Source organism: Mustelus asterias, chromosome 4, assembly GCF_964213995.1.
Source record: "Mustelus asterias chromosome 4, sMusAst1.hap1.1, whole genome shotgun sequence".
NCBI lineage: Eukaryota > Metazoa > Chordata > Chondrichthyes > Carcharhiniformes > Triakidae > Mustelus > Mustelus asterias.
Genome location: NC_135804.1, coordinates 142,395,919 through 142,417,824, shown reverse-complemented (window position 1 = coordinate 142,417,824; position 21,906 = coordinate 142,395,919). Strand labels below are relative to the sequence as shown.

The 21,906-nt window shown below is 45.5% G+C and overlaps 1 protein-coding gene across 17 annotated transcripts in view; it reads right to left on the bottom strand.

The window, feature by feature from the left end:
- Nucleotides 1-21,906, bottom strand: part of eda2r (ectodysplasin A2 receptor) — a 239,797-nt gene that overhangs the window by 44,434 nt on the left and 173,457 nt on the right. For 11 of the 17 annotated variants that reach the window (XM_078211864.1, XM_078211867.1, XM_078211868.1 and 8 more), the window contains one exon: nt 14,060-14,973. The exons of 3 other annotated variants lie outside the window; for them this stretch is intronic. The gene's annotated coding sequence lies outside the window, so the exon portion shown is untranslated. Of the gene's footprint in view, nt 1-14,059; nt 14,974-17,448; nt 17,782-21,906 lie in introns of those variants that run through there. 3 more of the 17 variants (XM_078211857.1, XM_078211854.1, XM_078211856.1) reach the window with 3 other exon arrangements.

Here is a 21,906-nt window from a genome sequence, read left to right as displayed (position 1 = left end):
AATGTGGTTAACTCTTAACTGCCCTCTGAAATGGCCTTGCAAGCCACTCAATTTCAAGGACAACTAGGGATGGGCAGTAAATGCTGGCCATCCAGCGACGCCCATGTCCCACGAATGAATAAAAACAATTGTGCACATTATACTGTATCTGCCATGCATACGGCCACTCACTCAGCCTGTCCAAATCACACTGAAGCATCATACACACACACATACACGCACAAGCGAACACACCTACATGAGCACAAGCACACACAAGCACACACATGCACACGCACACATACATACACTCCCCCCCACATACCCATCCACATATACATCCCCCCAAACATACACACACACACATACATACATACAATCTCCCCACAAACACATGCACACGTACCTACATACATCCCCAACACACACACAGATACACACACACTCTCTTTCTTACTGTTAGGCTCAGATACAGATGCGCACACCCACCCCCACCCCCCCTCCCCCCGCACACACATAGACACACACACACTTTCTTTCTTACTGTGAGGCTCCACTGGGTGGTGCCAGTGCAGCAGTTACCAATGGGAAGTTGAAGAATCTTCTGCGAGACAATATTTATTTATTTTGACACAGGAACAGGGCCAGGTCAGGGAAAGGAGTATCGCCGAGTTTTCTCCCAAGCTAACTTCAAAAGATATTGCAATGAATATATGAGCTCGTCTGCATTGCCAGCAAAGGTTTTACAGAAAGAATGCAACACCAATATCAGTCTGAAACTGCTTCTTCTGGGTCACGTCCCATTGCCAGAATTTACCAGGTATTTATCCCCCGTGGTGAAAGCAAATACTAAAGAACTTTATTTTCCTGACAGGTGCAGTGCCTTCGTCAGTAGTGCAATGCGAAATGCAGGACAAAGTCATGCCCCATATCAACACAATGGCATTTTTGCAGCGTAATGATGCATTACCGCCTGAATTACCCCAGGTGTTCAGCAAACACAAAGTAAGCTGAACACTTTCTTGTTTGTTCCAGCATCTCCCCAGATCTGTTCAAAGTTCTGCAACACAGGTCCACAGGCTGTCACAGAATCATAGAATCCCTACAGTGCGTAAGGAGGCCATTCAGCCCATTGAGTCTGCACCGACTCTTATCCGGGCTTACGCCGTGACCCCACCAAGCTCCTTAACCTGTATGTCCTGGCACACTAAGGGGCAAATTTAGCATGATCAACCTAACCCACACATCTTTGGACAGAGAGAGGAAACCGGAGCACCCAGAGGAAACCCACGCAGACACGGGGAGAATGTGCAAACTCCACACATGCAATCATAGAATCCCAACAGTACAGAAGGAGGCCATTCGGCCCATCGTGTCTGCACCTACCACAATCCACCCAGGCCCTATTCCCCCTAATCCCACCTATTTACCCTGCAAGTCACCCTGACATTATGGAGCAATTTACCATGGGCAATAAACTTAATCTGCACATCTTTGGATTGTGGGAGGAAACCAGACCCTGAGGAAAGCCCCGCAGACACAAGGAGAATAATCACCCAAGGCTGGAATTGGACCCTGGCCCCTGGTGCTGTGAGACAGCAATGCTGACCACTGTGCCCACCGTGTCACCCACTCACACCTTTCACTCAGCCCTCCGCACCCAGTACCTCACTCGCATGACAATCCTAATGGGTGAATTCCAGTCAGTGTTTGCAATGCGAGTTATATTAGACATGACTGTGGATGCAAAACAGGTGGCATTGCATCGGTCACCCAAAATATGCCTCGCTTGATATTCAATTCTCTTGACATTAATAGAACTGGATGGCAGGTGTGTGGCATCAGAGACATCAGCAGTGAATCTAAGACCAATTTCAGCCCTGACAGGAACCTAGGAACCAAATTTTTAAATGGCCATGGAGGGAGGACCAGAAGCAGAGGGGCCTGCGACTCCCCATCACCGGCTGGTAGTCCTGCTTGCCAGCGTGGTCCTACCTTGGGGCCAATTCTGAAGAGCCTGGTAGGGGAGGTGGTAAATGGCTACCTGGAAGTGGTGGGTGGGCCTCATTCGAACATACGAATATCTGAATTAGGGCCAGGAGTAGGTCACTGGGCTCTTTGAACCTGTTCCACCATTTGATAAGACCATGGCTGATCTGACTCTGACCTCAAGCCCACATCCCTGCCTCATTCTGATAATGTGGCTCTGCCTTAAGAATATTCAAAGATTCTGGATCCTCTGCCTTTTGAGGAAGAAAGTTCACAGAGACTCAAGACACTCTGAGGGAAAAAATTCTGCTTATCTCTGTCTTAAATGAGTGACCCCTTAAAAGGAAACATCTTCTCCACATCCACCCTGTCAATACCCCTCAGGGTCTTAAAGATTTTAATCAAGTCACCTCTTACTCTTACAAAATTTCTCCCTCTCTCTGAACCTTTGAACACCCCACACTGCGTAGGTCAGACTTTCATCTGCTTCTGTAGTGAATTATTTCTGGAACAGGTAGCTAGTCTTTCATCAGGGGCTTATAACTTGAGGGTGTGATGATACGCTGCTTTTTTGATATTTTTAATGGTTACGGCAGGACTGCTTTAAGAGGCAGTGTTTTGTTACAAGAGTCAATTTGTCTAGGAAAACATGCAACTCAAGTGCTGAGAATTCAGGATAATTGGTTTTAGCGAGGAATGTGTTACCTTGTAGAGTTAATAGACCTTTTATTTAGGTTCTCCTGGCAATTTTGACTAGGAATGCAGAGTAATGTGAGTTTTGATTAGGTTGATTGACAGGGATTGAGTCATGTGGCTAATAGGGGGAGCTAAGCTTGCAGCAAAGAAACAGTTTCATTTTCATTTTAAAGTGAGGAGCAGTTGCTGCCTGGGCTGCTAGATGATAAAAAGTGCCTCACTGTCTCTCTCTCTCTCTCTCTCTCCAGAGGCTTTCTGAAAGCTCCAAGACTGTTAACCTGAGTCAAAACAAATATGCCTAACTAATTTTAAAGAGGGGCTTAGGTCTATGAGAGAAATATTGCTTGATTGGAACTGATAGTGAAAGGTTGGCAGTTAAGAATTGTATCTTATTATGTTTAAGCATTGTTCACTTGTTAAAAGTTAAGCTAATTCATTTGTTATTGTTAAACTTTGCTTTCGGGTGACATAGTGGCACAGTGGTTAGAACTGCTGCGTCACAGCGCCAGGGACCCGGGTTCATTTCCAGCCTTGGGTGACTATGTGAAGTTTACACGGTACCCCCACCCACTGTGTCTGTGTGGGTTTCCTCCGGGTGTTCCAGTTTCCTCCTACACTCCAAAGATGTGCAGGTTAGGTGGATTGGCCATGCTAAACTGCCCCTTAGTGTCAGGGGATAAATACTTCATGTTACGGGGTTAGGGCCTGGGTGGGGTTTTGTTTTTAATTCATTCATGGGACATGGGTGTCGCTGACTGGCCAGCATTTTATTGCCCATCCCTTGAGATTGTTGTCGGTGCAGGCTCAATAGGACAAATGGTTTCCTTCTGCACTGTAGGGGTTCTATGATTAACCATTCCACATGTGACCCACACACTTAGCTGAGAGGATGGGCAAACCGAATTGTGTGACTGAGAAAACACCAATGCACCAACATCTCCCTGAGGATTGGACTGAGAATCACCATTCCATAGACACACAAGGCAGGCGTATTTCAATAAATGCATAAAGATCTCTTTATTGTTATTCACCTAAGTTATTTTCTTTACGAACTAATGCCCCAATCCCTGATATTTTCAGCAGATAGACATGCAAGAATAATGAAGTACTTTGGAATTTTGCTTTTTGGACAGAGATCTGCCAAAGATTTCTGCTGCGACTAATATATCAGAGATCAGAAGCGGGTAAGCCTCGCAGTGATGGTTAAGCTTTGCAGCAGTTATGAAGTTTCCCTCAACCACATGGCCAGTGAAAAAATTGTAACCAGTGGATCATCAAGCCACAGGGAGCAAACAACAAAACAATATTCTGCTGTGTCAAGTCGACCCCTATACTTCACACTGAGACAGTGTTTACTGAAATATGGTGACACACAACAAAGTAAAGTCATTTGGTTGAGCAGTTTTTACCCTTTTCTCCGTTCCTCTTTGAGAAGAAAGGGCTTATATTTCCATCTCGTTTTCCACATCCTCACAGTGTCCAACAGTAAACAACTTTTACAATGAATCAGTTGCTATGTTGACGATGGTGACAGCTCTGTAAGGAATGGCGATGTTCTGATACAAAGCGGCACTTCTGCAGGTACCAGCCATCATCACGCCTATTTCACCCAAGTCTTTTCTTTGACTGTAGGGAGGTAATGCCAGAGACATTTACAGAACAGGTGGCCACTCAGTCACTGTCTATGATTTCTCTTTGCCAAAGCAATCCATAGCTAATCGCAACACCTCGCATTCTCCCCATAGTAATGTATCTTTCTTCATTTTGAATATTTATCCAATGTCTCCTTTGATGGACGGTAAGAAGTCTCACAACAACAGGTTAAAGTTTTATTTGGAATCACGAGCTTTCGGAGCGCTGCTCCTTCATCGGGTGAGTCACCTGGAGCAGCGCTCCGAAAGCTCGCGATTCCAAATAAACCTGTTGGACTTTAACCTGGTGTTGTGAGACTTTTTACCGTGCCCACCCCAGTCCAACGTCGGCATCTCCACATCATGGCTTCCTTCAAAGGAGCAATCGTCTCAATCTCAACCATTTCCTAGGCCAAAGTATGCCACGCTCCAACTCTCTTTAAATACACTTTAACCTCACTCCTCACACTCTGAGTGATAATAATAAATTGATAAACCCTCATTAATAACTCCCCAACCCAAAGGAACACTGTTTCTTTCTGCACTCTATAGAAAATTCTATTAAATCTCCAATTGGTCCTCTCTGCTCCTGACATGTCAAGTCTAGCCTCATACAGTTTTCCATGACTAGAGTTTATCCTGTGCAGGGAAGGGTAGAACATCTATGTACATTCCGCCCGCACTGTTTCCAAACATTGGAGACCAGCCAAACTTCACTTGTCACCAAACTCACGCAGGTTTATATGTTACCATATCGGTTGGCACTCTTATGTGCTTTCGCATAATGTGAGCACATGATTTCCCCTTCAGCACAGGGGACTGCAGCCTTCACCATTTTGTCTTCATGCCAAACAGTGAACTTAACTCAACTTCTTTCCCTTTAGGGGAATGAGGCAAGAAAGGTATAGATGCATGTCTGAAATGATTCCTTTCTGCTCCCCTCCAAGCCAGGCAAAATGCAGCACAAGCTAATTATGTAGGGTTACGGGGATAGGGCGTGAGTAAGATGCTTTTTCGGAGAGTTGGCCCAGACCCGATGGGCTGAATGGCCTCCTTCCACGCTGTAGGGATTCTATAATCAGTCAGAGTTATGAATATTCACCAAAAGGGCAACTGCAATGTATGTTGGGACTCAGGTGAGCAATGGGCTAAGGTGAGATCTAACTGCACCCACACCTGATAAAGTGATGATAAGAAGTGAAGGTTCACAAGTGGAGCAACCATCTGAGTCTCACCGGCATTTTCTCATCACATGAAGACTTTTCCTGAAGCAGAGGCATGGTGGGAAAGACAAGTATCGGAGGAGTGACACACAAGGGAAAATCCGTGGTAGAAGAAGCCTAAGTTCACCCTGTGGGACCATAAAGTTTATTTATTCATTAAAGTTTATTCATTAGTCACAAGTAAGGCTTATATTAACAGTGCAATGAAGTTGCTGTCAAATTCCCCTAGTCGCCACAGTCCGGCCGGCACCTGTTTGGGTCAATGCACCTAACCAGCACGTCTTTGGAGTGTGGGAGGAAACCGGAGCACCCGGAGGAAACCCACGCTGACACGGGGAGAATGTGTAACTCCACACAGACAGGGACACAAGCCAGGAATCGAGCCCGGGTCCCTGGCGGTGTGAAGCAGCAGTGCTAACTACTGTGCTACCGTGCCAAGGAGCAATCTTTCACCTCCTGGCTCCACAAGGCCAAAATGACCTTAAAAGGCCTTAGATCTTCTTGTCCAGTAAGATTAAAATTGGGACCAGATGATATAACTTGTCACTAACCTGCACATTGAAAGAAAGAACCTGCCCGGTTCAGCTAATACCGTTACCTTGTGGAAGACACTAAGGTTCAGGGCAGATATTGGCACGAGAATTACCTGGCTGATTTTGACCGGCCTCCCAACCTGTGGATAGATCAGCATCCTCCAGGATTTTGCAACTTTAATGATTCCTTTTTCCTCCCTGCCTCCACCCTCCCACCCCAACTCCACTCACAACTTCAACAACTGAGCTAAGTTGGAGGGCCACCCTAAGTACATCTCAGTTTGGAGAAACGGGATCCGAAACTGACCGGGGCACGTCCCGACTGCAACATCCAGGAAATTGACAGCATGACGTAGGTGACAGCCTTGCATCTTGGCAAACGAATGGAAAAACCATCTGCCAAACACTTTGTTGAAGACTGACCTATTCAAGCAACTGTTTCCCTGCAAGGGATGGAACCACTGCCCCTAAGCAGATTCCATCCCCTACACAAGTTACTCAAAAGCAATTGTCGAGTATTTGTCAATCAAGTGGAATGAAATAAGAGTGCTTGCATATCCCAACATTGTACAATGGAAAGTCCATCTGGACTGCACTTGGCAGGGGAATTCCAATAGTTTTGTTGCAGTGTTCTTTGGCAGGGTAGAAGCCCTGTTAAGTCCTATTAAGCACTGCCACCTCAGTTCCTTTATAACGAGGTGTTGCAAAAAATGTACATTTGTAAAACCAAGGAATCATCCGCTCCAGATCCACCCAGCAAAAAAAAATAACAAGCTTACAAAAACTCTGCGATTAGCAGAGACTTTAAAAAAAATTAAATGCCTCTTGCGAAGTACAGATTGCAAAGGTCCTTGCCTGTTCCTGGTCAGTTAGTTGATCACAGCTGAAGCATGGTATTACCACTATAATTAGTTTTGCGCATGAGCATGTTCTTACTCCCAATTGTTACCAAGCAAGCGTGTGTGGAGAAAACAGGATCAACGTCAACTCCTTCACAGCTTTAATCTCACTCATTGTTCAAACTCGTGCAAAGAAACAACAGTTCGCCTGGGCAATGCTTGCCAACACAAGCGGAACTTCATTCTGACATGAGTTACTGCCTGCAGGAGAGGAGGGGCACCAACTGGGGAAAAGAAAACAAAATGCAAATCTAAGTGCAAGAGAATGCCATCCCTGTATTTGCAAACTCCCCAACACACTAATGCTTTCCATCTGGGAGTATTGCCCATTTCTAATTGCCCTTGAGGAGGTGGGAGTGGTGAGCTGCCACCGCCTTTAACCGCTGCAATCTGTCTGGTGAAAGTGTTTGCCCAGTGCTGTTGGGGAAGAAGTCCCAGCTGCAATGAGGGAACGGCGATCATTTTTGCAAGTCAGGATACGGCGTGATGGCATGTCCATATGCACGCTGCCCTTGTACCCTGCGAGATTATAGAGGTCATGAATATTAAAGTTTAGAGTTTTTAAAGTTGATTTATTTGTGTCACAAGTGTCACAAGTAATACTGCAATGAAAATCCCCTGGTCGTCACACTCCGGCGCCTGTTCGGGTACACTGAGGGAGAATTTAGCATGGCCAATGCGTCTAACCAGCACGTCTTTCAGACTGTGGGAGGAAACCGGAGCGCCCGGAGGAAACCAACGCAGATACTTGGAGAACATGCAGACTCTGCACAGTCAGCCAAGCTGGGAATCGAGTATTTACCCTACTAATCCCCCTGACATTAAGGGGCAATTTAGCTTGGCCAATCAACCTAACCAGCACGTCTTTCAGACTGTGGGAGGAAACTGGAGCACCCAGAGGAAACCCACACAGACACGGGGAGAATGTGCAGAATCCGCACAGAGAGTTACCCAAGCCGGGAATCAAACCCATGTCCCTGGTGCTGTAAGGCAGCAGTGCTAACCACTGTGCTACCGTGCCGTTCCAATGTAGGGTGTTGGCAAGATGCGGGGATGATTTTGCAGATGGCACACACTGAGACCTGTGAGCAAGTCTGCAGTCTGTCTCCTTGTCTGGGAATGGCACACACGGTGAGACTGAGCCAGGCAGTCTTTCACCCAGCTGCCCCAGAATGCTGATCTTCCAAACGTCCAGAACAAAGAATATTGATATAGTTAACCCTGCAATATCATTGTAACTCTGTCCCCTCTGTTTATGCAAGGCAGTGAAAATAAATCTGAAGAAGAGACCTGTGCGTTTCTCTGGACATTTTACAGTTACAGGTCTGTTTTGTTTTCAACTATGGTAGGTTTATCCTCACATCGACCCTCTTGCCCCTCCCACCCTGTCAGCATTTTACCACGACGACTAAATTAAAACAAATATAGATACTTCTCCGGTCCCAAGAGTCAAGTTTCCTGGGCTGAAGTTGCAGACTGTCTGCTTGCTGCTCACTTTTTCTCAGTCTCTCACTCTAAGTGACGCTAACTCTTGCACTAATTGGTGTGACTGGCCAAATGTGTCTGCATACCAATGCTCTTCTCACACAAAAAACTTACATGTTGCCTTTGGAGAAAGTTCAAGGGTGCATGATTACACGTCTGCAGGCTGTTGATAGTGATTGGAGGCTTGCCGAACTGAACTTACTTTCACTGGAGAGAGAAAAAAATAAGGTTTTTTTTTAAATAAGAGAAAGGATAGTGTACATGAAATGGAGAGTTAGCCTGGGATTGGATATCAAGTGGAAGAGGAGCAGAAATCAATGAGCCTGGAGAATTAAAATTTGTGCACAGTCTCAGATTTCGACATAAAGCAGTTAATGCTGTCAGTTAACACCTTTCGAAATAGAACTGGATGGGCATCTGGTTAGGAACAGAATTAATGTTTAGGAGAGTCACTGCAGATATCAAATGCTGTGCAGCCCATGACTACTGGCTGTTGGCATCAATGAATGGGTTTGGTTGGCAGAATGGCCTTTCCACATTTGTTTTCTTGCACGAGTAGAATCTATTGAATATGGTCCTACCAACAAGGCAACATTTCAGATTCTTTTAACTCAATCGATCCAATACAACTCAAATGGTTCTGATACTTGAAGCTGATTCTTTTAAATACTATCAACAGGTGCCTCACGGGAGACTGCTGAGTAAAATAAGGGCCCATGGTATTCGAGGCAAGGTACTAACATGGATTGACGATTGGCTGTCAGACAGAAGGCAGAGAGTTGGGATAAAAGGTTCTTTCTCAGAATGGCAACCGGTGACAAGTGGTGTCCCGCAGGGTTCAGTGTTGGGGCCACAGCTGTTCTCTTTATATATTAACGATCTAGATGACGGGACTGGGAGCATTCTGGCCAAGTTTGCCGATGATACAAAGATAGGTGGAGGGGCAGGTAGTATTGAGGAGGTGGGGAGGCTGCAGAAAGATTTAGACAGTTTAGGAGAGTGGTCCAAGAAGTGGCTGATGAAATTCAACGTGGGCAAGTGCGAGGTCGTACACTTTGGAAAAAAGAATAGAGGCATGGACTATTTTCTAAACGGTGACAAAATTCATAATGCTAAAGTGCAAAGGGACTTGGGAGTCCTAGTCCAGGATTCTCTAAAGGTAAACTTGCAGGTTGAGTCCGTAATTAAGAAAGCAAATGTAATGTTGTCATTTATCTCAAGAGGCTTGGAATACAAAAGCAGGGATGTACTTCTGAGGCTTTATAAAGCACTGGTTAGGCCCCATTTGGAGTACTGTGAGCAATTTTGGGCCCCACACCTCAGGAAGGACATACTGGCACTGGAGCGGGTCCAGCGGAGATTCACACGGATGATCCCAGGAATGGTAGGCCTGACATACGATGAACGTCTGAGGATCGTGGGATTATATTCATTGGAGTTTAGGAGGTTGAGGGGAGATCTGATAGAAACTTACAAGATAATGAACGGCTTAGATAGGATGGACGTAGGGAAGTTGTTTCCATTAACAGGGGAGACTAGGACGCGGGGGCACAGCCTTAGAATAAAAGGGAGTCACTTTAGAACAGAGATGAGGAGAAATTTCTTCAGCCAGAGAGTGGTGGGTCTGTGGAATTCATTGCCACAGAGGGCTGTGGAGGCCGAGACGTTGAGCGTCTTCAAGACAGAAATTGATAAATTCTTGATTTCTCGAGGAATTAAGGGCTATGGGGAGAGAGCGGGTAAATGGAGTTGAAATCAACCATGATTGAATGGTGGAGTGGACTCGATGGGCCGAATGGCCTTACTTCCGCTCCTATGTCTTATGGTCTTATGGTCTTAACATCTTGGGGGTTACCATTGACCAGAAACTCAACTAGACTGTCCATATAAATACCGTGGCTACAAGAGCAGGTCAGAGGCTAGGAATCCTACAGTGAGTAACTCATCTCCTGACTCTCCAAAACCTGTCCACCATCTACAAGTCACAAGTCAGGAGTGTGATATAACACTTGCCTGAATGAGTGTGGCTCCAACAACACTCAAGAAGCTCAACACCATCCAGAAGAAAGTAGCCCACTTGATTGGCATCCCTTCCACAAACATTCATTCCCCCCACCACCGAAACACAGGGGCAGCCATGTGTACCATCTACAAGGTGCACTGCAGGAACTCACCAAGGCTCTTTAGGCAGCACCTTCCAAACCCGTGACCACCATCGTCCAGAAGGAGAATAGCAGCAGATACATGGGAACACCACCACCCAGAGGTTTCCCTCCAAGCCACTCACCATCCCGGTTTGGAAATACAGCGCCATTCTTTCACTGTCAATGGCTCAGAATCCTGGAACTCCCTCCCCAAAAGCACCGTGGGTGTACCTACACCACGTGCAGTTCAAGAAGGCAGCTCACCACTGCATTCCCAAGGGCAATTAGGCTTTGGCAATGCCAGCGAGGTCCGCATCCCTTGAATGAAAAAAAATTGATAATTTGTATCTATAATATGACATTTCATGATATAAGTTAAGCTTCTCAATATAATGATGCATCTTGGAGATCTTGTTTGTGTTCCTGGAATTCTAATTGCATTGAGAAATTAAGATTAGTTATGTAAAGATCTGGATTGCTGATCTGATAGAACGGATTATTGATCCGGAGAAAATGAGGGCATAAATTCAAAAATATGGAGTGTTGAAAAGTGAGTCAATGATTTTTCTGGTAAAATGTACCAGAGTAATGAGAGTTTGGACATGAGTGTGACCTGACCCAGAAAGCCTGGAACTGGCTGACTATTCAATGATGTCCAATATTGACAATGTTCGCTCATGATTGGGTTAAATGTTTTTGCCTGAAGTTGAAGACCGGCCTTACTTATTCAGAAACTAGATGCACAACAAAGTTAATTCAGAAATTACAAATTGGGATTGTTATCCCTCTCAAGGTAACAAGTGTCCATTTCAGCCACTGACACCTGAAGAGGTGACAACTTCATTCATGTGGATGAGGACTGCAATTAGCCAATGTGTTCACTTGTCAACTCTGTTCATGTTTTTGCATAATTAACTAACTCGTCACAATTAATCTTGAAATATTGCCTAACTTCTTCATTTCACAACGTCTAGTGCAAACAGGAAGCCACAGCTCTCTGCACCAGACGGAGCCAAAAAAAAACCTGTTGCGCAAACAATTGCCGAGGCCATTAACAGCAGCAGCAGATGAGTCCGTTAGTAACTGCAATTTGAACAGGGCTTGGGACTGAAATCTTTGTTCTTTACAGAATTTTGTCTCCACTGCCGGAAGCACAACAATTATTCAGGATCTGTACTTGATGGTTATTAAGAATTTGGATGCATCGAGAAAGATATCCCTTGGTTGAGGGGTCAATCACGAGGGGGCATAGTTTTACGGTGAGGTGCAGGAGATCCAGAGGGGATCAGAGAAAAGAAAATTCACTCAGAGGGTGGTGGGAATCTGGAATGCACTGCCTGGGAAGGTAGTGCAGGTTGGAAACTTTACAACCTTTAAGTATTTGGGTGAGCGCTTGATATATCATAACGTTCAATGATCTGAGACAAGTGCTGGCAAATGTTTGCCCAACAGTTTTTTTTTGGCTCTGTCTGGTACAGAGAGCTGGAAAATTAGATTAGCGCGCCTTTAGTAGTCGTTACTGCCAGTACAGACTCGATGGGCTGAAGGGCCTTTGCTGTACTCTATCTGATGTAATGTAGATAGCCAGCAATCACAGTTGCTCCTTTTTTTTGGATATGTTCGCATCTACCATATTTTTTTAAAAGGTAATTTTGCAGAATATATTGTGCTGTGCTGATTATATCAATGGCCTTAAATTTCACAGGCTGTGTTTGGGGGACGTGGGTTCAAATCCCACCATGACAACTTGTGGAATGTTAATTCAATCAGCAACCCTGGTATTTTGGGTGGCTCAGTGGCTCGCACTGCTTCCTCATTGTGCCAGGGACCAGGGCTCAATTCCAGCCTGGAATCCCAACTTCTCCACACCTCCGTTGTTCCAGACATGTTTTGGACTGGCACGTTTTTCCACTGGTGTCAGGAAGAATCGAGTGCGGGTGGAAGATTCTGGTTGGTCCTTCATTCGCATCCAATTACTGGGGTGCAAATCAGCTTCATTCTGACCACCAGCGGGTTTCCCGATAGGCCATGCCGGACACAATGGAAGATCCTACAGGAAATTCACACTGGCATAAAACTGGTTTTCGGGCCTCCCACCCAATTCCTAGGCCTGGTCCTCATTACCTTTCCTGACCACTGCAGCACTGTTCCTGGGTGAGCCAAAGAGCCGGCAGCCAAACTGTTTGGCCGACAGCTCTCCGAGGCAGGACTGCCTCCGACAGCCAATCAATGCTCGCTTGATTGTAAAATGGCAGCCGGCCTGTTGGAATCGGTAAGGACGTGTTCCCCACCAACTCTCCGGATAGCGGTGGGGGGATAGAGCCCCTTAGCATCTGGAAAATTCAGGCCCAAGACTGGGAAGGGGCACAGCTGGTTCACTGACAGCTGTGGTGGCCAGGGGAAGAAACAGAATTGGAGGTCGACCCTGAGAAACCTGGCACTTATGAGGGGTGGTTCATTAACAGCCACCCACCTGCAGAATTGGTAGGAATGTCATACGTCACCCTTCCCTGCCCATCGCAGCTGCCAATGAACCAGCTGTGCCCCTTTCCAGTGCTTGGCATTTCCTTTAGGTGCCTTTAGCGACACCTGTCAGTTCAGTAAGGGGGCAATTGGTGTTGGGAGTTCGAAAATTCCGGGGTCCGGCTTCACTGCAGCACCAACTGCGACAAGGGGCGGCACGATGGCACAGTGGTCACAGCACCAGGGACCCGGGTTCGATTCCCGGCTCGGGTCACTGCCTGTGCAGAGTTTGCATATTCTCCCCGTGTCTGTGTGGGTTTCCTCCGGGTGCTCCGGTTTCCTCCCACAGTCCAAAGATGTGCGGGTTAGGTTGATTGGCCATGCTAAATTGCCCCTCAGTGTCAGGGGGACTAGCAAGGTAAATATGTGGGGTTACGGGAATAGGGCCTGGATGGGATTGTGGTCGGTGCAGACTCAGTGGGCCGAATGGCCTCCTTCGGCACTGTAGGGATTCGAGGAGTCTATGAAAAGGAATCATAAGCTGGAATGTTATCACTGTTCACGCCAGGTGGGATTTTCCCATCCCTCTGCACTGAACAGAGATTTGTATGGGTGCCAAATTCTCTGACCTCGCTGCAGCGGGAGTGTGGCGTGAACAGAAGGAATGGAATTAGCACCGACAGTCGCTAAGCCCACTGAACTATACAGTGAAGCAAAATGCCACAACATTCCAGCTCACCATTCAAATAGGTGTGAGAAATAACACCCGTTAAACTTTTCAAAATAAAATCAATCATTGTATTTTAGATCAGGTGGGTCATTAACAGAGTCCGTGGGTAGTTGGAAGTCTTGGTTCACTTTAGAAATATCTTCCCAGGAACTGCAGACAGCCATGAGGTCATGGGTTGGATATTCTAATGAGGGGTCAGAAATCATGGCTAAGCTTTGACTTGACAATCCTCACTTAAAAGAACATTGGAGAACATAAAAACTCTTAACCCTGTGAAATTCCACCAACGGCCCTTTAATTCAACAAGTTACATCGAAGATGCTCAATCTCAACTGTCATTACAAAACTAACAAAAATACTTTGGAAATGCCTAATGCTAACAAATTTGTCATTGTGCAGGAAAACTAATTGTTGATCTCAAGACCTTATTAAAAACGGGAAGAAGATATAATTCTGCAGTGTTAGAACACAGCATTGAGTTCCTCCTCCAGATAACTGCTTCATGTGTAACCTTCTTCACGCTTTTCCACTGGACAGAAGTCTAACTTGTACTTTCATCTTCGGAGTGGTGTGGAATGTCAGCCCTCTTATGGCATTTTGATTGAGTTTTTTTCAGGTGTTGTTATACAATATGCATGCCTATAACAGTACTGTCAAACCAATGATATATCAACAATAGATAAACAATTGTAGGACAAAGTATCAGAGACAGAAATACAGCCTCAGTAACAATCCCCAACTTGATTGCTCAATGGATAACATGCATCCTTTAATCTTAAGAATGTAACAAGATTTTGTATCACTTGGATCACTGAGGATCAACCGATCCGAATGGTTGACAGTAAGTGTGTAAATTCCTCTAGGCTTCCAAATTCCATAACCTCACCATTTTAGCAAGGAATTAAAACAGAGCATCTCATGCCAGAAATCAAAAGCTCCAAACAGTGTCTATTATGTCCCTGCGGAGACAACCTAACATATCGAAACATTGCTGTTGGCAAAAGGCCTTCAGAAATTCAGGAACCACTGCCAGGGTACAAGAGCCAAAGTCGCTGAAGAGGTCACAAGCACCTTCATATCATTCACCATTTCCTGTAGAGCTCCCATTTTCTAAACGATGTAGCTCTTCTTGCTCAGCAGGAGGTTTCCAGTTCACGTACCCGAGCACCGACCAACATCTGAGGGAACTAAAAGTACACACCTGAAGAAGGGACAGCAGGAAATAGCAACAGTTTAATATTGCAATTACACACAGAGACATGACAAAAAGATGTTCAGCATCTCGGTGACAGAGTAGCATTTTCATTCTGAATCAACGTGATCTCGTTTTCAGGAAACGAGGGGTGGTACGGTAGCAAGGGGAGGCATGGTGGTAAGGGACAGCATGCCGGCACAGTGGTTAGCATTGCTGCCTCAGAGTGTCAGGGGGCCGGGTGCGATTCCTGGCTTGGGTCACTGTCTGTGTGGACATTCTCCCCATAGAACATAGAACATAGAACATTACAGCGCAGAACAGGCCCTTCGGCCCACGATGTTGCACCGACCAGTTAAAAAAAAACTGTGACCCTCCAACCTAAACCAATTTCTTTTCGTCCATGAACCTATCTACGGATCTCTTAAACGCCCCCAAACTAGGCGCATTTACTACTGATGCTGGCAGGGCATTCCAATCCCTCACCACCCTCTGGGTAAAGAACCTACCCCTGACATCGGTTCTATAACTACCCCCCCTCAATTTAAAGCCATGCCCCCTCGTGCTGGATTTCTCCATCAGAGGAAAAAGGCTATCACTATCCACCCTATCTAAACCTCTAATCATCTTATATGTTTCAATAAGATCCCCTCTTAGCCGCCGCCTTTCCAGCGAAAACAATCCCAAATCCCTCAGCCTCTCCTCATAGGATCTCCCCTCCATACCAGGCAACATCCTGGTAAACCTCCTCTGCACCCTCTCCAAAGCCTCCACATCCTTCCTGTAATGTGGGGACCAGAACTGCACACAGTACTCCAAGTGCGGCCGCACCAGAGTTGTGTACAGTTGCAACATAACGCTACGACTCCTAAATTCAATCCCCCTACCAATAAACGCCAAGACACCATATGCCTTCTTAACAACCTTATCTACTTGATTCCCAACTTTCAGGGATCTATGCACACATACACCTAGATCCCTCTGCTCCTCCACACTATTCAAAGTCCTCCCGTTAGCCCTATACTCAACACATCTGTTATTCCTACCAAAGTGAATTACCTCACACTTCTCCGCATTAAACTCCATCCGCCACCTCTCGGCCCAACTTTGCAACCTGTCTAAGTCTTCCTGCAAACTACGACACCCTTCCTCACTGTCTACCACACCACCGACTTTGGTGTCATCAGCAAATTTGCTAATCCACCCAACTATACCCTCATCCAGATCATTAATAAATATTACAAACAGCAGTGGCCCCAAAACAGATCCTTGAGGTACACCACTTGTAACCGCACTCCATGATGAATATTTACTATCAACCACCACCCTCTGTTTCCTATCCGCTAGCCAATTCCTGATCCAATTTCCTAGATCACCCCCAATCCCATACATCTGCATTTTCTGCAGAAGCCTACCATGGTGAACCTTATCAAACGCCTTACTAAAATCCATATATACCACGTCCACTGCCTTGCCCCCATCCACCTCCTTGGTCACTTTCTCAAAAAACTCAATAAGGTTAGTAAGGCACGACCTACCTGCCACAAAACCATGCTGACTATCACCTATCAATTCATTACTCTCCAAATAACTATAAATCCTATCCCTTATAATTTTTTCCAACATCTTGCCGACAACAGAAGTGAGACTCACCGGTCTATAATTCCCGGGGAAGTCTCTGTTCCCCTTCTTAAACAATGGGACAACATTCGCTAACCTCCAATCTTCTGGTACTATACCAGAGGCCAACGACGACCTGAAGATCAGAGCCAGAGGCTCTGCAATCACTTCTCTTGCCTCCCAGAGAATCCTTGGATAAATCCCATCCGGACCAGGGGATTTATCTATTTTCAGACCCTCCAGAATATCCTGCACATCCTCCTTATCAACTGTAATACAGTCTATTCTACTCCCTTGCAACCCAGTGTCCTCCTCAGCTATATTCATGTCCCCTTGCGTGAACACCGAAGAGAAATATTGGTTCAATGCTTCACCAATCTCCTCCGGTTCCACACATAACTTCCCTCTGCCATCTATAACTGGCCCTAAACTTGCCCTAACCAACCTTCTGTTCTTGACATACCTATAGAACGCCTTAGGATTCTCTTTAACCCTATCCGCCAAAGTCCATGTCTGGGTGGGTTTCCTCTGGGTGCTCTGGTTTCCTCCCACAGTCTGGAAGACATGCAGGTTAGGTGGATTGGCCATGCTAAATTGTTCCTTAGTGTTAGGGGGACTAGCTAGGGTAAATGCATGGGGTTATGGGAAAGAGGGCCTGGGTGGGATTATGGTTGGTGCAAGCTCGATGGGCCGAAAGGCCTCCTTCTGCACTGTAGGATTCTATGATTCTATGAAAGCAGGAAATTTTGATTTGATTTGATTTATTATTGTCACATGTACTAACATACAGTGAAATGTATTGTTTCTTGCGCACTATACAGACAAAACATACCGTTCATAGGGAAGGAAACAAGAGAATGCAGAATGTAGTGTTACAGTCATAGCTAGGGTGTAGAGAAAGATCAACTTAATGCAAGGTTAGTCCATTCAAAAGTCTGACAGCAGCAGGAAAGAAGCTGTTCTTGAGTCAATTGTTACGTGACCTCAGACTTTTGTATCTTTTTCCCGAAGGAAGAAAATGGAAGAGAGAATGTCCGGGGTGCGTGGCGTCCTTAATTATGCTGGCTGCTTTGCTGAGGCAGCGGGAAGTGTAGACAGAGTCAATGGATGGGAGGCTGGTTTGCGTGATGGATTGGGCTACATTCACAACCTTTTGTAGTTCCTTGCGGTCTTGGGCAGAGCAGGAGCCATACCAAGCTGTGATACAACCAGAAAGAATGCTTTCTATGGTTGAAAAAAATTGAAATTGAAAAAAAGAATCACATTTCTCCCTTTGTTCATTTCTCTTTCTCTTGGTTCACTCCCAAATTTACAATCTCGATCTTCCACCACTTGTATTCTGTTTCTGCATCTTTTACCTCCCCCTCCTTTCCTTCAATTCCACAATCTGCATCAGCTCTTGATAAGGACTTCTTCCATTGTGGGAAGCCTTCAAGAAATCTCCTTGAGACGGAACAACTTGACCTTGTCATTTATCTAAGATCCAGCCAAAGAAAGTTCATCCACTTAACCCATAAAAGTAACAAGAGGCCATATTTTGAAAAGTTAACCCAGAAAATGTCAGAGGAGCTGGAGGTTTGGCAACTTCTTCACGAATAGGATTATGCAGATTAGTTTTATTGGCAGCATCCGGTTTGCAGATGGATCTACTGCATTCCTGGGGGGAAAGCTTGAGAGTTTAAACATCATACTAGCATCTCAGCTCATAATCTAAGCTGACTAAGGAAGTCATGATGTACCTTTACTAAACCTGGCTCAGCCTTTGCAAAACACCAGAGTTTTGTATCTACTTCTAGGCAAGGTGTGAAGCTTTTAGGGGTAGTTAAGATTTATGAGAATGTTTCCAGGGACTAAAGGACTTCAGCAGCAAGGAGAGTTTGGAGAAGCTGGGTTTGTTCTCCTTAGGGAAGACAAGGCTGAGAAGAAATTTGATAGCAGTGTTCAAAATCATGAGCAGTTTAGACAGACTCGATGGAGAGAAAGCGTTCCCATTAGTGAAATGGGCACAGATTTAATGTGGTTGGCAAAAGAACCAACAGTGACATGAGGAAAATCTTTTTTGTTTACACAATGTAAGTGCCTATGTTCTGGAAAGCACTGCCCGAGTGTATAACAGAGGAAAATTCAATCATAACTTTCAAATGTGAATTGGATAAGCATCTGAAGGGGAAGAAAATTGGCAAGTCTACGAGGAAAGGGCAGGGGAGTAGAATGAGTTTTTTTTCATTAATCCACGGACATGAGCATCGCTGGCTGGCCAACATTTGTTGCCCGTCCCTAGTCTCTCTTGATTGATGTAACTGAATGGTTTGCTGGCCCATTTCACAGGGCAGTTGAGAGTCAACCATATTGCTGTGGCTCGAGACCGGGTAAGGACATCAGATTTCCTTCCCCAAAGGACATCAAATTAAAGTTTAAAGTTGATTTATTAAAGTCACAAGTAGGCTTACATTATGAAGTTACTGTGAAAATCCGCTAGTTACCACACTCCGGCACCTGTTTGGGTACGCTAAGGGAGAATTTAGCATTAGCCACCTAACCAGCATGTCTTTCGGACTGTGGGAGGAAACCAGAGCACCCAGAGGAAACCCACGCAGACACGAGGAGAACGTGCAGACTCCGCACAGACAGTGACCCGAGGCCGGAATCGAACCCGGGTCTCTGGCGCCATGAGGTAGCAGTGCTAGCCACTGTGCCACCATGCTGTGAATCCGATGGGTTTTTTGGACAATCGACAACGGTTTCATGGTCATCAGCAGATTCTAATTTCCAAGTATTTTTATTGAATTCAAGTTCCACCATCTGCCATGGCAGGATTCGAACCCGGGTCCCCAGAGCATTAGGCGAGTTACTGGATTAATAGTCCAGTGACAACACCACGAGGCCACCGCCTCCCATTTGCTCTTGCAGAGAATCAAGTTGCCCTCAACAGGCTGAATGGCTTTCTCCCCCCATGTTGTAACAGTTCTATAATTCTGTGACACTCCAATTGGATACTGAGGAGGCTCCCCGGTTCATCTGAGACCTTAAAATAAGACTTACTTTGGGAAATTAACAATCTCTTGACACTGACTGAAAATTAGGGTGTCTTGACCAGCAATTCTCCCTTCACAAATGCTGCCAAGAAATAAATCAGCTGATTATAGAGTCATAGAGGTTTACAGCATGGAAACAAAGCCCTTCGGCCCAACTTGTCCATGCCACCCTTTTTTTTAAACCCCTAAGCTCATTCCAATTGCCCACATTTGGCCCATATCCCTCTATACCCATCTTACCCATGTAACTGTCCAAATGCTTTTTAAAATACAAAATTGTACCCGCCTCTACTACTACCTCTGGCAGCTTGTTCCAGACACTCACCACCCTTTGTGTAAAGAAATTGCCCCTCTGGACACTTTTGTATCTCTCCCCTCTCACCTTAAACCTATGCCCTCTAGTTTTAGACTCCCCTACCTTTGGGAAAAGATATTGACTAGCTGATCTATGCCCCTCATTATTTTATAGACCTCTATAAGATCACCCCTCAGCCTCCTACGCTCCTGAGAAAAAAGTCCCAGTCTATCCAGCCTCTCCTTATAACTCAAACTATCAAGTCCCGGTAGCATCCTAGTAAATTTTTTCTGCACTCTTTCTAGTTTAATAATATCCTTTCTATAATAGGGTGACCAGAATTGCACACAGTATTCCAAGTGTGGCCTTACCAATGTCTTGTTCAACTTCAACAAGACATCTCAACTCCTGTATTCAATGTTCTGACCGATGAAACCAAGCATGCCGAATGCCTTCTTCACCACTCTGTCCACCTGTGACTCCACTTTCAAGGAGCTATGAACATGTACCCCTAGACCTCTTTGTTCTGTAACTCTTCCCAACGCCCTACCATTAACTGAGTAAGTCCTGCCCTGGTTCAATCTACCAAAATGCATTACCTCTCATTTACCTTGATTAATTATCTCTTGGCTGATTGTTGGATCTTACTGGCTTTGAATGATAGATTTGATACTTCAAAGCAATTCACAAGCATTTGCAAGTAACTTTTATTCCTTTTTAGGTGATGGACGTGGCTAATTTACAACAATAAATCTTATTGAAAACGCTCCAAAAGACTCGAGTGTAATTTCTTAATTGCATTAGAAGTACACACATTTGTAGTATTTACATGCTTGCAGGCAATTCATTGTCTAAATATGAAAGTAGCTTGCAGTTATTTAATAGCTAGGTTCAGAAACACATTCAAAAGGTGCTGGGATTTAATACTCGCTGAGCCAGAAGTGGGTTTTAAGAAGAGTCCCCATAGCAGCGAAGGAGCAAATAAAATTAGGGAAGGAATTAGTGTGTGGAGTTCGGACAATTCATAGAATCCCTACAATGCAGAAGGAGGCCAATCAGCCCATCGAGCTGGTACCGACAACAATCCCACCCAAGTCCCGTCCCCGTAACTCCACATATTTACCCTGCTAATCCCCCTGACACTAAGGGCCAATTTATTATGGCCAATCAACCTAATCCGCATATCTTTGGACTGTGGGAGGAAAGCAGAGCACCCGAAGGAAGCCCACGCAGACACGGGGAGAATGTGCAAACTCCCCACAGACAGTGACCCGAGGTTGGAATTGAACCTGGGTCTCTGGCGCTGTGAGGCAGCAGTGCCAACCACTGTGCCACCCCCATTTAAAGCCTGGGTGGGATTTTCTGGCCTCGCTCATCCCGAAACCATAAAATCCCACCTGAGGTCAACAAACCTTTCCATGGCCCGCCCCTCGCCCGCTCCGATTCCCGTGGCAGGCGGGCCGATAAAATTCCAGTACATGTCTCAAAGCAGGCTGAATCAGATTCATTTCTTTTTATAGGGTGTGGGCGTCGCTGGCTGGGCCAGCATTTATTGCCCATCCCTAACTACCCTCCATTTCAGAGGCCATTTGAGAGTCAACCACATTGCTGTGGCTCTGGAGTCACATGTAGGCCAGACCAGGTAAGGATGGCAGATTATTTCCTTCCCTAAAAGACATTAGTGAACCAGATGGGTTTTTTCAACAATTGACAATGATTTCATGGTCATCATTAGACTTTTAATGAATTCAAATTTCACCATCTGCCTCGGTGGGATTCGAATCTGAGTCATAGAAATCATAGAAACCCGACAGTGCAGAAGGAGGCCATTCGGCCCATCGAGTCTGCACCGACCACAATCCCACCCAGGCCCTCCCCCCACATATTTACCCACTAATCCCTCTAACCTACGCATTTTAGGATTCTAAGGGCCAATTTTTAACCTGGCCAATCAACCTAACCCGCACATCTTTGGACTGTGGGAGGAAACCG